This window comes from Malaclemys terrapin, chromosome 10 (assembly GCF_027887155.1).
Source record: "Malaclemys terrapin pileata isolate rMalTer1 chromosome 10, rMalTer1.hap1, whole genome shotgun sequence".
Lineage (NCBI taxonomy): Eukaryota > Metazoa > Chordata > Testudines > Emydidae > Malaclemys > Malaclemys terrapin.
In genome coordinates, this window is record NC_071514.1 from 36,727,025 (window position 1) to 36,744,791 (window position 17,767).

The 17,767-nt window shown below is 44.0% G+C and overlaps 1 protein-coding gene across 5 annotated transcripts in view; it reads right to left on the reverse strand.

Moving 5' to 3' along the window:
- The window catches only part of PEAK1 (pseudopodium enriched atypical kinase 1), a 216,450-nt gene that overhangs the window by 128,619 nt on the left and 70,064 nt on the right, over window positions 1–17,767 (reverse strand). The window lies entirely within an intron of this gene.

The following is a 17,767-nucleotide window of genomic DNA, read 5'->3' on the forward strand; positions in this document are numbered from 1 at the left end:
GATTTCCTCTTCCAATCCATTTTTGAAGGGACAGTTGTAGAGCTATGGTCAAGAATAATATGAGCTGACTTTCTGGAGGCTGAGGGAGAAGAGAATCTCACTTTGCCCTTTTCCAAGGGTATGTCAAGAATTTCAGAACAAGAAAATGAAGACTTGAGACAGATGAAATATTTAAGTTCTAGCTACCTGAGAGACTACCTTAGGTGCTAGCACAACATCTGAGATGAGTTAGGGTGCTCTCAAAAAACTACAAACTGAATATCTGGCAAGGTGTTCTTGGGTTAAGAGTCCTTGGCTTTAGAATTTCTTGCCTATATCTCTAGAGTCTGAGGCCAGGTCTGTACTACAGACTTATATTGGCATAACTACATTGCTCATGGATGTGAAAAATACACATCCCTGAGGTACGTAGTTATTCTGACCTAACCCCTGGTGTAGACAGCACTATGTCGGCAGGAGAGCTTCTCCCATCAATGTAGCTACTGCCTCTCATGCAGATGGATTAATTAAGCTGATGGGTGAAGCTTTCCTGTTGGCATAGGACCATCTTAATTTAAGCAGCGCAGTGGCACCAATGCAGCATTTTAAGTGTAGACCTGCCCTGAGTCCGTTAACTTTAATGAATAAACTAAAGGTATTTTCCCCCCATTAACCCCTCACCCCAAACCAAACCTACTCATCATGAGCAAACAGAATTTTGCAAGGTTGATCTTAAAGGTGACCTCCAAAGAGGTAGGAGGAAAAACAGTGGCCTTATGCCTTTTTAAATTTTATACACCCACCCATACAGGTCTGAAAGGGTTAAACAAGACTAAACCAAATTTAGTTGTGTTTTTACATTAAAAATTCAGGTCTGCCGTGGAAAACTCTACTGGAGAAGACCTAGAGAATTAATTAAATAACATCACAGGGGAGATTAAAAGTTGAGCAATTGAGCTGGCAAGGGATTTTTAGTATGACTGTTTAAAACTCTGTTTTTGTTAATACCTATTATTTCACTGCCTGATATTTTGGATAAGACTTTTTTTTAATAGATGCAATACAACCTTCAATAAAGGACTGAGAGCTCACAATAAATACCCTTAACATTTCACTGAGCTCCTCCGCAAAACCAGGAGATACCACACTTGACACTTTTCTGATATTTTTTCATAGAATCATAGAATATCAGGGTTGGAAGGGACCTCAGAAGGTCATCTAGTCCAACCCCCTGTTCAAAGCAGGACCAATTCCCAACTAAATCATCACAGCCAGGGCTTTGTCAAGCCTGACCTTAAAAACCTCTAAGGAAGGAGATTCCACCACCTCCCTAGGTAACCCATTCCAGTGCTTCACCACCCTCCTAGTGAAAAACTTTTTCCTACTATCCAACCTAAACCTCCCCCACAGTACTGTGTCCAGTTTTGGGCCTCACACTACAAGGATGTGGAAAAATTGGAAAGAGTCCAGTGGAGGGCAACAAAAATTATTAGGGGGCTGGAACACACGACTTATGAGGAGAGGCTGAGGGAACTGGGATTGTTTAGTCTGCAGAAGAGAAGAATGAGGGGGGATTTGATTGCTGCTTTCAACTACCTGAAAGGGGGTTCCAAGGAGGATGAATCTAGACTGTTCTCAGTGGTAGCAGATGACAGAACAAGGAGTAATGGTCTCAAGTTGCAGTGGGGGAGAAAAAGCAGCAGTAAAAAACAAAACAAAAACCTAAAGCAAAATAAACCACCTTTTCAGACCTTCTTTATATGTCATACAGAAGCAACACAGGGCATAACATCAGTTTTTAAAAAATCCTGTGCACATCCCTTCAAGGACTTGAACTAATTCTCTAGTACACTGAGAATATCAACACATATCTTTGAAAGATGGCTTATGAACATGTGTTTACAAACAAGGGGAGAGTCAAGCCTTGGAACACAAGAAAGCCATCAGAAACTAAAATTCGATGTAGTACAATCGATCCAGAAATTAATCTAAAGTTGATTCAGTGTATTGTGCTTGCTTCAGAAAACTAACTGTACTACATAAATTCAGCTTAGATAGCATGCTGAACAATGTTTGGTGTAGTAAAAGCAAATTTCACGTTGCTATGAATGTGTTTTTCTTGTCCTTGAATTGTTAACGACTGATATCCTGGTTTCAACTCTACAGACAAAATGGTATGTAAAACTGCACTTTTATTCAAGACATAACACCATTGCTGTATCTCAAACAAGTCTGTGGTTGACTCTTGCTATTGTACAATGACTGTCAGTTTCAAATACCCCTACTGACATGAACAAACATTCATGAATGTATGACAAAGGTTATCATAAAATCCCTTTGAACTGCTATATTCAGGGAAATTGGCAGACATGAATGCATGCCCCAGCATTCTCATTGTGAAATCTGCTCACACACAAATATTGCAGAATGAATCTTTTGTGAGAAGAAGGACCAATATTGCCATGAACTTGCTGAACAAAATAACACCACACTCAAAAACAAGTGGGCAGCTCACCAACATTACTAGAGTATACCTGAAAGAATTTACTCAAATCCAAGTCAACCAATAGACACGTATGCTAATTTATACATAAAAGTTTATAGATTACAAAAAATGTGCTGTTGGTAAGCTACTAGGCACCATATGAAGCAAATTATCACTTTCTGCTCTACGTTACTTTCAAGGTAATCATAGAGATTGTTCTACTATGCAACATGTGCACTAATAGGAAATGTCTTTCAATTACACTATATACAATTTACCACTTTATTGTTTTCTGGTTTTGAATTTAGAATCCATGTCTGTTTCTCTCATGTCTGATCACAGACAAGTATGTGCGCTACCAACATTCAGGATATCTATCACGTCATATCCCAGAGAGTTGGTGGACTTTTTAGTTGACCCTTAAAGAAACTATGTCAAGGAGTTCAGGTTCAACATTCAGGTTATGCAAAACTATTAATAGAAAATCCTTCATGAATATTTTAGCATCAATGTAAACATGGGCTTTGGGATTTAAACACTCACTCCCACTGCAGTGTCAGAAACTCACATTAGTCTATTCATTGTGTTTGGGAGAACTAAAAAAAATGAAACTGATTATAAAGAAACCAGACAAGTTCTGATAACATTTGCACTTCACTCAGTTTGGGTAAGTAAAAAAAAAAAAAAAAAAAAACAAATATACATACATATGGGGTGAGAAGTGAATGTGATTTAAAATCTTCCAGTTTTCACACTGTAAGGTGTTAATAGCAGCACAGTGTAAGAAGCTGGCATTGTTGTCCTATGAACCCACTCTTTTAACTAAGTCCATCCTGCTGAAAGAAACAGGAGTCTTGCCAACTCACTACTCCAAGTGTGGCTCATTAAAACTTCATAGTGGATATAAGAGATATGAAAGTAACCCCTCTACCAAGAAGAATCTTGGATCTGAGGCAGACAGGATCTGACCTGAGTTACAAATCCTATGACTGGCTAAACCTGGAAGAATTCCGTTGAACTGTGTTTACATTCATTTCTCTGTTTATGACATCCAAAAAAACCCTATATTACCATCCCTCCCCCAAAATCTCAACAGGAAATGCCAGATTTAAGATTGCCTGTGCTGCTCAAATTTAGACAAAGATTTTAAAATACCTTATATGTCCATTAAATACAAGGCTGCCATTTTCTCTAACTTTTCGATCAGGCTTCATTTCTAAGTAAGATAGTATAGAAACAATTCTCCAGTAGGTGTGTTGGCAGGAAGGGCATGGAACAGCACACGAGCATTTTCCATCCAGAAGACTAGTACAATGTTCGACCCAGAATCCTTCTCAATTTGACAATTGCTTTTTTATTTTTTCCTTTTTAGAACAGGAATACACAAAAGGGATGAAAGTAACATGGTTGAGGCAATATAGTAGGCTTGTATTCAAGCATTTAATATAGTGCTGTGTCAAAATCTCACAATCTAATAAAGGTGAAAGACCATGAACAATAAGGGTAATGACAGCAAAGTACTGGATTTGGGAAATGGAAGATAGCTGAGTACTTCAGCCACTGTTGTTAGGCCTGATCATATTCCATACTAAAGGACGTTAAAAATGACCATAGTTATAGAAGTTGGAAGTGGTGTGAGGACAAAAAATACAATGAAATCTAGAGGACAAGAAGGTAGTAGAAAATAAAATTAGGATTCAGCTCTAAAAAAATGCAAATGTCAGGGGAATAAAAATGGTAGGAGAAACCTGGAAAGTAGTAATACAGAAATAGGCTTAAGGATGATACTGAACAAATTAGACATGAGTTTTGTCAGGAGACTTTAACACCAAAAAAGCCAATGCAATTTTGGGCTCCTTGTATATACGCATTATATTGTATGGCTTTGTTGTGATGTTATCTGGAATGCTGGATTCAGTTCAGAACACTTCATTACCAAACACTGGAGTGAGTTCAGAAAACAACAACAAAAATAAGTAGGGAGCAGGAGGAACTGAGTTAATAGGAAATGTAGAAGAGCTAAATATGTATAGCTAGGCTAATTTATAACTAAGGGAAGACGCAACAGACTATGAATAGTTGAAGTGTGTGCAAAACATGAGAAAGAGGAATTATTTAGAATGCCACATGAGGGATTTAAAATAGAAGTAATGGGATGAAATGAAGAAAAGGAAACTTGAAGATGAATAAAATATACTAAGAAAAAAATCTTCCCAATGGTTTTACTTAACTTCTTAATAAATAATGCCACTACTGTAACAGTCAGCACAGGTAACAATTTTCTCTTATCTGTTATCTATTGCTAGAATAAGCAGCAGTGTTTATTCATTCTAACACTACCTCCACCGAAACACCAAGTCTAATGAATGGAAAAACTACAGCTGTGGTAGGATGAAGTCCTTAAGGCACACTATAGAAGAAACTCTGAAATCCCTTTCTCCTCATTAAACTAGGAAATGGCATACAATATTTTAATACAAATGCAACGTCATCAGTATGATTGAAGTAGATTAATAAGACAAATGACTATGGCTTCCTTTTTCAAATCCAACATTCCCATTTCCCATCTTCATGTCAGATGCTCAATTTGCCGATTCACTTAAGCTAGAATTATACTTTTCAGCATTGGTCGCATTGAATTATTTAATACAGAAAATTGACTCAACTTTAAACACAAAACATTACATCAAAACCAGTAAATACCAGTAAGGAGGTTTCAGGGGTTATAGACATGTGGTTAACTGGATTATTGGACAGAGTTGGAAAATTCCAGTTGTGTCACACAGGATTCTTTCCACAGCAATGTTGAGATGAAGAAATCTTATTTCAACAAAAACTGCTTCTGATAGCAAGCAAAACAATCACAATTTAAAAATACAAAAGGAAAAATGTAAAGCTATCTACCTATGCATTAATCTCATCTTGACAAGCAAACAGTTGGAGCTGCCATGAGGTCAGAATCTTAAAAGGGACGTTTATCAAGTCAACTTTACTGTTTAATACCATTTTTTTCTGTAAAAGCTTAAGACTAATAGCAATATTTCCATACATTTTAAAATATTGGACACAAATTTTTCCAGCAGGTAAACATTCACCTGCAGTGTTTGCAACTGAAAGATTGCAGCACTGCATGAGGGCATAAGAACATGAAACTAGAATGCAATTGACTATCTATTTTCATTGTTCAGGTGGAGAGAAATATAAAGTAAATAATAAACAATGAAAGAAATTCAACTTTTAAAGTTATTAAAAAGTTATTAAAAAGTTTTATGCAGTGTAGTAATTGCGTTGGTCCCAGGACATTAGCGACACAAGGTGGGTGAGATAATATCTTTTATTAGACCAACTTCTACCGGGTATTGGTGAGACAGACAAGCTTTCAATCTTACACCGAGCTCTTCTTCGGGTCTGGGAAATGTACTCAGAATGTCATAGCTAATACAAGGTGAAACAGATTGTTTAGCGTAAGTAATTAACACATATATCAAGGGACCATTCAAGTGAAGAGACCCAATAATACCTCTCCAGTCATCAGGGAGTAAGAGGGAAAAAAAAGCTGGGAGGAGAGTTAAGCGGGTTATAGATTGTTGTAATAAGCCAACTATCTATAACCCATTTACCCCCCCTACAGTTCTTCCTCTCCATCTTTCCCCCCTATGCCTGGAGAGGTGTTAACCGACCACTTCACCTTGAAAAGTTTTAAGATTTTGTTTGTAACAGATAATGAAATTTGTTTTCATAGTTATGATTTTTAACATGAAAGTGACCCTTTATTGGAACAAGGATTTTTCACTTGAATCCTACTCTACTGATACAATAATCTAGTTACATTCGTGAACTATTAATGTTTGTGACCCCAGACGATTGGTCTATCCACCCAAACAGGTGAAAAAAGTATGAAGAGTTTTCCTGATCGGAGGATTCAGTTTAAAAATATATCAATTAGATCTTTTCAAGCTTTAAAAATTATTTAAATCACATCATCTAGCTGCGGGAGGGGCGGGGGGGGGGGAGGGGAAGATGAATGGTGGCAGAACCTAAACTGTTTCTCTTACATCGGGACAGACATTACTTCACAAAATTTAGTCTGTACCTACGACTGCATATGAATGAGGCTTTTCAGGCAATTGAAAGCACCAAACCATCATGTCAGAGATTCACTCAGCCCTGGTTCTTAATTTTCTGTCTTCTCTAAATTCTGGACTTTCATGAGGGGAATGGAGAGTAAAGGTATTAAAGAAATTAGCCTTTTCATTAAAGCAGAAAAAAAATTCCTTAACATTCTATGGTTAACTAGCACACTGGGTTGATTTTTCCAGTATTGGTTTATTCCTTATATTAACAAGCCTTCCCAAACCAGGCTGTAGGTTTAGCCTTGAATTCTGCATAAGCGCCTTGGTTAAAAATTCCCTAATAAAAAATTGAACCAAGCACTTAACATTTCAATAAAGTACCGTATATACTCGTTCATAAGCCGAATTTTTTTAGTAAAAAAGGGAAGCATCAGAGAAGGGGGTCGGCTTATGAATGGGTATAGGGAGGGAGAGGTGGGGAGACAGCTCCTCCCCCCAAGAGAGGGGGCAAGGAGAGGCAGCAGAGACAGAAGGGAAGAGGCGGGACCAGAGTCTCTCCACTTCTGGCCACCGTGCTCTCCCTCCAGCCTCCAAAGCAGCTGCAGCTCCGGGGCTGGCAGGCTGTGGCCGCGCTGCGCCGCCTGGCCCGCCGGAGCAGGCTGTGGCCGCGCCGCCCAGCCAGCCGGAGCAGCTCCAACCTGGCCAGAGACATCCTCCCCTGGCCCACCCCAGCTAAGATGGGAAGGGATGGGATGGGGAGAGTGTGGGGGTCCAGGGCTAGGGGTGGGGTCATGTGGGGAGTGGTCACAGGGGTTACTCCCCTGACCTCCAACCCCCCCCCCCCCCAAATATCCCCACCAGTTGCTGTCCTGGCCCATCAGGGTAAGCCACTGGTGGGCCGGGACATTTTGTTTACTTAGGTTTACTTCCGTGCCTGTGGACCCTCGAGGTCGAGGTAAACAAACCATCTTGGCCCGCCAGCGGCTTATCCTGATGGCCCGGGAGCCAAAGTTTGTCGACCCCTGAATTATAGGGTCGGCTTATGAATGAGTCATAAAAAGTTTCCATTTTTACTTATTCATCTTGGGGGGGGTCGGCTTATAAATGAACCGACTTATGATCGAGCAGAAGTCCTTATACCAGTGAAAGAAATAGAACTTTGCTGACATTTCTGTACCAGGCATTTCAGTGACACACGGGATTCAGGAGGTGATTCAGGAATCAGGCTCTTCCCCTCTGAAATGGGAAAGGGGTCAGAAATTCTCCTCCTCGTGTTTTCCCATCACTCAGCCATCACAGTGTAATGTTGTATTGCCTGAAGCAACTGTCATTTCCCAAAGCAACTGTCATGTCTTGTAACCAAAAAATTCATCCATGCAGATGAATGGACCACAAAGGAGATTCTGGTTAATAATTTAGTGTATTCCAGCCTTTCAAATAAATGAGAAAGAAAAATTTTTTTCCAAACAATCTCCTGCTACAAACAGGTGGAGCTTTAAGTGTTTCTGGCAGCCACGTGGATCAAGCTGTAACTGAGCCTGCAGCCCTGACCTGCTGGGGCCGGGGGAGGGGCACCTATCCCGAAGGCCCAGCGCTCCTGCGGTGGGGAAAAGCGCCTCTCCCTCCCAACCCAGGTGCTGCTGCGGGGAGAGAGCACTGGCGGGAGTCCTCTCTCCCCGCCATAGCCCCGGAGCACCCTCTTGCACCCCAAATTCCTTGTCCCCAACCCCACCCCAGAACCTGCACCCCCAGCCGGACCCCCCATACGCCTGCCCCCCAACCAAGCCCTGAGCCCCCTCCGACATGCCAACCCCTCGATCCCACCCCCACCACATGAATTTTGTTATGTGCTCCAATATGATGTGTCACACATCACCTCCATATTGGTGCACATAAACAAAATTCATTCTGCACATGGGTGGGAAAAATTAGAGGGAACACTGATACTCAACTGTGAATTTCCCACTTGTATTTGATTGCAGAATGTCTGCTGAGTGAGGTCGCAAGTACATTCTGTGACCCAGGAAGACAAGCGGTGGACAGATGATGTGGTGATTGATGCACCAATTCCAGAGACTGACTGCTTCTACGCGTACAGTGGCTGATCTCATTCCCCCAATTCGTTGATTTAGAAAACAGTGGTGATGATGTCTGACATGATGAGAATGTAATGGGAACTAATAAACCAAAGAAATGAGCGGCATACTTGCCTTAAAACTCAGAGTTCCAGGACATTTATATGCATCCTGGATTCTCGGGGAGACTACATGCCCTGTGTCAATTGATCGTCCACGTGGTTTCCCCACCCCATCAGAGATGCATTAGTGATGACTATCTTATCTAGGGACTAGGGAAGGAAGGGAACCCACATGCATACGTGATGTGGGTCTGTCCACCACTGGAGGGATGACAGTACTTTGGCAGGGACTGTCAGCATGAAATCGATGGAGTGACTGCCAGGTGAGTAAATGGATTGGAGCCACGTCTGAAGGCAGCAAAGGTGGAGGTGTGTGAAAGGGGTCATGTATGTACACGAAGTCATGTGGCCCTAGAGGGACAGGCAAGTCCTGGCTGGTACATGAGGATTGCTCATGATATGGCTTATGACATCGCTCATTGCCTGGAACCTGTCTTTCGGCAAGTAGGCCTGTGCTGTGACCAAACTAATCTTAATCCCTATGAGGTCCAGAGTTAGTGTGGGGTCTATGATCGATTTCTTGATGTTGACACTGACTCCAAGAGATGAAAGGAGGTTGAGCAACATGGAGGTTGAGCATCTTGCTTGGACTGTGTGGCTAGATCCCTGTTGTCAAGATAAGGAAACACAAGGACCCCATAATGTCTGACATCATAGGCGCCGACTCTGTGGGTGCTCCGGGGAAAAATTAGTGGGTGCACCCACTGGCAGCTAAGCTCCCCTAATTCCCTGTCTCACCTCAGATGGGAATTCACGGAAAAGGAAGTCTTCAGTAGTGTTCTGCACCTCCCTCGGTAAACAAAAAGAATGAAGCCAAGACTCCCTATGCATAACTATGGCCATAGCCATGGCCCAGAAAGAGGTATCTGCTGCTTCCACCAATTGGAGGGCTGTCCTGGCTACTAGTCTCCCTTTCTCAATGAGCGCTTGAAAACAAGCCTGATTATGTGGTGGTAGTCTATCAGTAAAGTCCTCAAACATACTGTAATTCAGGAAATCATATTTGGCTAATAATGCCTGATTGTTTGTGATCCTAAATTGAAAGCTAGACAAGGAAAACACCTTGCACCTGCCCTCCTCATAGGCTGGTGTCGATTGAGGGTGATGTTCTTGTTTGGTTCATTCAGTCACCGCCTGGACAACCGGGGAGTTTGGAGGAGGGTGAGAAAACAGGAACTCAGATCCCTTGGCAGGAACACAGTAATATTTTTTGGTCCCATTGGGGGTAGCCATGCATGTGGCACGGGTGTGCTGTACTGTCCTGGCAGGGTCCAGGATAACGTCGTAAATTGGCAGTGCAATTTTGGCCAGTGCGAAGGTGTGAAGGATATTCAGTGGCTTATGCTAGGTATCCTAGATCTCTTCCAGGGGAATCTGGAGATCTCCCATGAATCTCCACAATAGTTCTTGAAATTGGTTGAAGTCATCCAGAGGACCAGGGGATGCTGCAGTCACCACTTTGTCCAGAGATGAAGAGGGAAATCTTGCAGGTTCTGGCAGCACTGCTGGGACTGGACTAAGGGGTTCTTCCTCTACCAGTGGATCCGAGCGCCTGCTAGCAGGAATTTTTTTAGAGGGAAGGCAGATGAAGGTTCTCTTGCGGACCAATCCAGTTCCAAGGGGAGGATACTGGGACCAGGGTCTCCCCATATGACCAATAGGTCAGAGCCAAGGGAGGTTGTTGTGACCTCCACAGCATGGGGTACCAATGACTCCAAGGTGGATGCTGCCATGGACGTGGTGGTCTCTGTGAAGGCACATAGGGATGAAAGGACATGGCCAGTTCCTCTCCTGATTCTGATTCGTCGGAGGAGGAGAAAGTGGACTCTGGTTCAACTGGTGGTACAGTCAGAACCGTTGGAAGCGTGTACTGTAGACCAATGGAGCGGCTGGTGAAGGGTCCTGTATCAGGGATAGATCCTGTGGTGGAGAAATAATCTCTCTAGAGGTGGAGTGGCCTGACGAACAGGGGACTCCAGGTATGGTAAGGCAAGCATGCTGGGACTCGAGTATGGTTCCGGTTCTCCCCAGTGTCAGTGGCAGCTTCTCTTTGCCTGGTATTGATGCCAGTGTTGTGGATTTTCCTAGAATGGGAGGATCCCGCGTCTCTTGAGGTGCCAGCGATGACTCCACCTGTGGACTGGAGCTTGGAGCCACTGGATCCAATTGTTTGCAGGATTTCTTCTTGTGCCTACAAGTCTTAGTGTGAACTCCATCCCCAGAGCTCGAAGTCGTGGAAGGGGCAACCACTTTTATTTTACTTTTGAGGAACACTTAGTCCCATGCTTATGTGTATGCTTCCTTGCCACCTGACTAGGCCCCGCCATTGGGTCCATGAGGGTGGTTCCACTGACACCAGATTTGGATGTGGTAGCAGGAGGCATGGTCCTCGCTGATTCATGCCAATGTACTGGGGTGGGGGAGGGTGGGGGGGGGAAAGAGAGGGGAGTGTTCCCCGGCATGGGTCCAAATGAGGCCTCATGGCAAGTTCCATGAAGTGCTTCCAGAGGCAGAGATACCAGCCTTCTGATGTGTGACTGGGAAAGACTGGCAAATACTGCACCTGCATGTGATTTGAGCTTCTCCCAAGCAGTGGAGGCAGTGTTGTTGTTTGTCACTAACCAAGAAGAAGCATGGGCAAGATGCGCAGAGTTTGAAGTCGTGTGTGTGTGTGTGTGTGTGTGTGTGTGTAGAAAAAACATCCCTCAAATCTATGTAAATTAATTGCTAAAACTACAAGAAAAACTACAAGAAACTGGTAAAAACTACTAAATAAACCTAAAACTATGTATAACTTATTTAAAAGTGTGTCAGAGACCAGGACACTGGAAGTTCCGACCCAGACGATGTGGCAATGGGAAGGAGCAGGAGATGTGTTCGGTCCACCCTGCCCTTTATCACCTCAAATGGAAGTATGAGGCAAGCCACGGAGAATGCGCAGACCAATAGATACTACTTTCAATTTTTCAGACTCCAGGTGCACGATGCACATGTGTAATCTCTTAGTGGAATACAACAGGAATCATCACTCGAACATGAAGACAGAGTATCAACATAAAGTATAGTTTAACTACACTTGAGACTGATTTCTTTGTGCAATGACCAAATAAAAATGCAGCTTGGAAATGGTCAAGGATACTGATGTGCCAGAAGCCACTTTCTTAAACATTTTTACTCCTGGGGGAATTCTGTGCCACTGTGTGCTCACATAATTAATGGGCCGCACACATTTTTGAGCAGAAAAAAGCATCTGCTGGAAAGCTGCTGCAGTTCCACCTTTTGCCCACCAGAGGGTGCTGTTGTGATAGAACAGAGCAGCAGCTCCTGGCCAGCTAGGGAAGAGAAAGCCTTTCTTCTTCACAGTGCCTATCGGGCCAGGTCAGGAGACAGGAGCTAGGGGGAGACAGATAGCCTGGGGCTACTGGGGGGTCAGCAAGGGGCTCATAAGGGCTAGTGCGGGAGGCCAGACTGGGGCAGGGGATGAATGGGAGTGCAGGTGCAGGGCCACAGGGGGGAAGGGAGGTGTGGGGCCACATAGGGATGGGGGAGGGGTGCAGGGCCACATGTGGATCGAGTGCATGGACACACAGGGGTGCAGGGACACATGGGGACAGGGTCAGATGTGCCTGACTGAATGGGAGAGACTAGGGGTCAGTCAGGGTCTGCATTGGAGAAGCTCCCTAACAATCCCTTCCCATCCCTCCAAAATCCCTCCATACTTTTCCCACCCATACCCAACAACCCTATATGTTAACATCCAGGCTCCTTCCCAGCAGTTATTTCCCTCTCCCTCAGCTCCTCCATTACCCCCGACTCCCCCAAGCCTTTGCCCTGCTTCTGAGGGGTACGGGAAATACGGCTCTGTATTGTAGTTAAAAATAATTATTACTATGCCTAGTAAGAAATCTATTTGTCAAAAAAAAGTTCCTGAATCTTTTTTGTTGTCAGTATTGTTGCAGACATACTTGCTGACAGGTATTTTGAAATAAATGACCAAAAATAATTGAAACTAGTGTGATTATATTGTGTTATTTTGACAAATAAAATATGCAGAATTTTGCAGAATTTGAAAATATAGTGTGTAGAATTTTTAATTTTTTGGTGCACAACTCCCCCAGAAGTACATTTTGCTCTGAAAGGGAAGGTCATAGATAGAGCAACAGTGAGTCACAGCAAAATTAGTGGGGTTTTTTGTTTTGTTTTTGAAGGAGGTAGGCAATGACAGATTTTAAAACAGTTGTGGAAGATACAAAAAGCAAATAAAATTATTGACAATGATAGTAACAAAGAAGACGACAATGGCAGGGGGAAAGACGACGGGAATGGAAACCACCAACAAAAACTGACAGAGAGAAGGGGGGAAAAGAGAGCATTTAGTTTTATTATGGTAGAAAATATTGATCAGGAAGAGCAGAAGGAGGAAACATAAGGTAAGGCAACTTTGCACTGAAGGATCAAATTAATCAAACTCAGCTGGCTAAAGATGGGAAATAAGGGTGAACTAGGCTGATATGGAACAGGGAGCAAAGATCAGCACATTTGGAAGTGAGAGAGAAATAGAGAATAGACTCTCCCTATAGAATATCTGACAAGACTTCTGGATCTCAGTGTGGAAACCTGGAAGCTAGACATGCACCATTTTTTTTTCCAAAGTACTAACTTGTGCATTCATGGGACTATAGCTGGCTTGTATGTTAAAGGGAACTTGAAGAGTAGGAAGCAGTGTTTCTGTTAATGGAGGCAAAGGGATAGCTCAGTGGTTTGAGCATTGGCCTGCTAAACCCAGGGTTGTGAGCTCAATCCTTGAGAGGACCATTTAGGGAACTGGGGTAAAAATCTGTCTGGGGATTGGTCCTGCTTTGAGCAGGGGGTTGGACTAGATGACCTCCTGAGGTCCCTTCCAACCCTGATATTCTATGATTCTATGAAATTGGTTAAGAGAAGAGATCAGAACAGATATACAGGTGTAAATACAAGGTCATGAGAGGGAAGAGTCAGCAACAGGTCAATTTTGAATGTGTATGTTTTGTTTCCTCTTCAAAACGAATACGTAATAGCTTTTACAATTCTTCACCCAACCCCCAAAAAGACAATGTTAGCTTAGCAGAGCACTAATGAGGTACCCTGCAATAAACCCACGTGGCATTTTCAGTGGAGACGGGGGAAAAATATTTGGAAAGGCAACAAATTTCAGTTATACAAGACAATGAGAAGGTTGGAGAGGAAGAATGATTATAATGAACAAGTAAAATATCAATTTCTTTTCTTCTGATTTACAATAATGAAATACTTTAGAAATGAGATTTCTGTTGTTCATTTCTGAAGGTGTCAGCAATTCAGAGATCTGTCTCAATGTACCCTAATCTGGTAGAATGGTGAGTCTTTGAAAAGAGTTAGAGTGCCCTCCCCTTCTGACCTGCAAGGCCTTCAGATCAGTGACTAGCTGCACTCAGGGCCGGCTCTGGCTTTTTTGCCGCCCAAGGCAAAAAAGCCTCCCGCCGCCCCCCCTCCCCCAGCGTGGCACGGGAGGGCACCAAGCCCAGCCGAGGGCTGCTCTCCCCGACTGGCCGGAGCGCCGGGGGGAGGGTGGCGAGCCGGCCGGGGCTTTGCTCTCCCCGGTGGCGAGCCCGGCTCCGCTCTCCCCGGCGGCCAGAGCTCCGGGGGGGAGGGCGGCGAGCCTGGCCGGGGCTTCGCTCTCCCCAGCGGCCGCAGCCGGAGTGCCACGCCGTCCTCCTCCAGGTGCCGCCCCAAGCACAAGCTTGGTGGGCTCGTGCCTGGAGCTGGCCCTGGCTGCACTGAAACAGCATGAGGCTAGTATCATGTATAGAGATGCTATTCTCAGCCTACTAGTATTTAGATGTATACTGGTGGCATAGTGGGAAGCATAGTGTTGCAGCTGTTCTACAGCAGTACTTAATAAATTCCAACATATATCAGGTCAGGTGACTGTCACTGCAACATCCTTTGGACTAAACATCCCCAAATAAGGAAAAATGTCCTACAACTAAATTCATGACATATTCTGCTTGTACACAGAGAAGCAAAACTTTCCAAATCCAAAATTATTCCTCTTTATCTCCCTTGACCCTTTAAGTCAGAGGTGGGCAAACTCTGGCCTGCGGGCCACATCCGGCCCGCGGGACCGTCCTGCCTGGCCCTTGAGCTCCGGGTCCGGGAGGCTAACCCCCAGCCCCTCCCCCGCTGTCCCCCCTTCCCCGCAGGCAGCACTCTGGGCGGCGGAGCGGCGTACTCCTGCCGAGCAGCACGTCTAGCTCTGGCCAGGCGGCATGGCTGCCAGACATGCTGCTCTGAGCGGCATGGTAAGGAGGCTGGGGGGTTGGATAAGGGGCGAGGGTCCCTGGGGGCAGTCAGGGAACAGGGGGCAGTTGGATGGGGCAGAGGTTCTGGGTGGGGGGTGATCAGGGGACGGGGAACAGGGGGGATAGGTGTGAGGGTCCCGGGGGACCTGTCAGGGGGCGGGGCAGTCAGGGGACAGGGAGCAGGGGGGGTTGGATGGGGCAGAGGTTCTGGAGGGGGCGGTCGGGGACAGGGAGCACGGGGAGTTGGATGGGGGAGGGTGCCGGGGGGGAGGGTTGGTCAGGGAACAAGGAGCGGGGAGGTTGGATGGGTTGGCCATTCTGAGGGGGGCGGGAAGTGGGAGGGGGCCGTACTGTTTGGGGAGGCACAGCCTTCCCTACCCAGCCCTCCATACAGTTTTGCAACCCCAATGTGGCCCTCGGGCCAAAAAGTTTGCCCACCCCTGCTTTAAACAGTGCTATGCTTGAGTATAAAAGGTATGATACCCCAGAAATTGAAATTGCTCATTTGCTCCTAAAAGTGATTACATTCCCATTTTAGAGAAACTGCCTTTTTTATACCTCAGATGTGTTAATTTTTAGAGAGAACTTTATCCAAAAAAAAAAAAAAAAAAAGAAAGTTGCCAGTGATAGGCACAATGACATGGTCAATTATAAGGTATCCTTTTCACTGTAGAGGCTTAACCTTGGAACTTTAGAAAATAATTTCTTTAGGCCAAGGAGGTGGTCAGATTCAAATTCCATGGGTTAGAGTTAAAAAAGAAAGATAACTTTATTTATTATAGGTGGAGCTAGCAGTGACATTTATAGGTAAGGTTGTCTAACTCTTCCATTAAAGACCCTATTTTCAATTGTTTATAACTTTGCCAAACCAGCTGTTCAGGCTGAAATTTTCTATGCAGGGTATATATCTCAGGCTAAATTTATTGGGATGTTTCAGTAAAAATTCAGAACACGTTAAGAAGGCTATGTTGTTTTGCTAATGTTAAATTCTTATAACCATTTAGTTGAGAAGTCCCACTTCTTCCATACTTTGGAACAGAGGCTATCATCTTAGGGTACGTCCAGACTACCCACCAGATCGGCGGGTAGCAATCGATCTATCAGGGATCGATATATCGCGTCTCGTCTAGACACGATATATCGATCCCCGAACACGCTCCCGTCGACTCTGGAACTCTACCAGGGTGAGCGGTGGTATGGGAGTCGATGGGGGAGCCGCAGCTGTTGATCCCGCACCATGAGGACGGGAGGTAAGCCGAAATAAGATACATCAACTTCAGCTACGCTATTCCCATAGCTGAAGTTGCGTATCTTACATCGACCCCCTCCAGTGTAGACCAGGCCTTAGAATTAGAGAGGTGCCTTTTGCAGTCCATGAGAAAATCCACCTAAATTTAGCTGGGTTATAGACCTCTGAAAAATCACCAGTTGCACATGTTCTGTAGAGGCTTATTAAGTGTTTGTCAGCAAAATTCCATCTGCACTGCATGCTCTATCCCAACGGAAAGACCAATTTATTGCAGCTACATTACCTGAAGTAAACCAACATACATAACAAGAGCAGAGCTCTCTTCTGCGCCTGACAATGCTTGTTGAGCTTCAAACATCCTGCTGCTAAATATGGCTGCAATACATAGCCAGAAAAAATTGCCAACTGCCCACTGCCTCCTATCTACTATCATCTATTTTGTTTGCAGGCCTCTCAAAATATGACAGGGAAAGGGAGTAATATGCTTGAATTGAAATTAAACTGAATGTCTGGCAGTTTCAACCCAAGCCAAATGGAAACTCTGAACACCAAAAATGACATTTGGTGGAGATTAGGAAAAAGCTCTATAATTAGAAAGAAGCAACATATACTCTAAAACAGTACAACAAGGCTTATTTTCTGGAAAGCTGATAGCTGACTTTTTTTTTTTTAATTTCAGCTGTAACCTCATGCATGGTTTCCCAGTAAGGGAGGGTCTGCAGCCTTGGAACTTAGTAGGGTACCATTTTGCATATTTTACTGGCTGTTCATCTAAAATATACAAACCTGAAATGAATGAAGGCTTTTTGTACATCGAGAGTGGTGAACAGTTTCTTGGCTGATTGCTCAGCAAGAACATTCCAAAAGGGAATACTATGAGTTTAACATGCAGGAGTATAAAAACTTGAAGGGGAGAAGTGGGGAAAGGAAAGAAAGAATGAGGCAGTGAAAAATAATGTCTAGCCAGCTTCTTTCAGGTCCTCTTAAAAAACTCAAAAGTTCTGAGTAACTGACAGTTGATCCCTCCACATTAAGGATTGACTTCCACATGTCTATAAAGTCGGCCATTTAGGGAGTGAAGTGGGATCTGCTTTTGGGACCCTTGAGGACAGCATGAAAAACAGCTGAGTAAAGAAACAATAAAATGATGAAAGGAGACAAGCTGGTGCACTAGCCACCCATGAAGAATGTCAAGATAGCCAGCAGACAATCCAGAGCAGGGGATTTACAGGGCAATCTAACTAAACTGGCTACATAAAACTCCCCTCTAAGACAATGAGATATGTATTGCTCTGCTCAATGGCTGAAACCCCATCAGAACTGAAAACGGGTTAACTGGTTGTGAAACAGATTGTTCAATATTAAAACAAAGAAAACTGACAGTGTTGGATGGCCTGAGTTCTTCAAGGAGACAGTAACTAAATAAATTAATGAACAGGAGTGTATTTGCAGTCAGTAAAAATC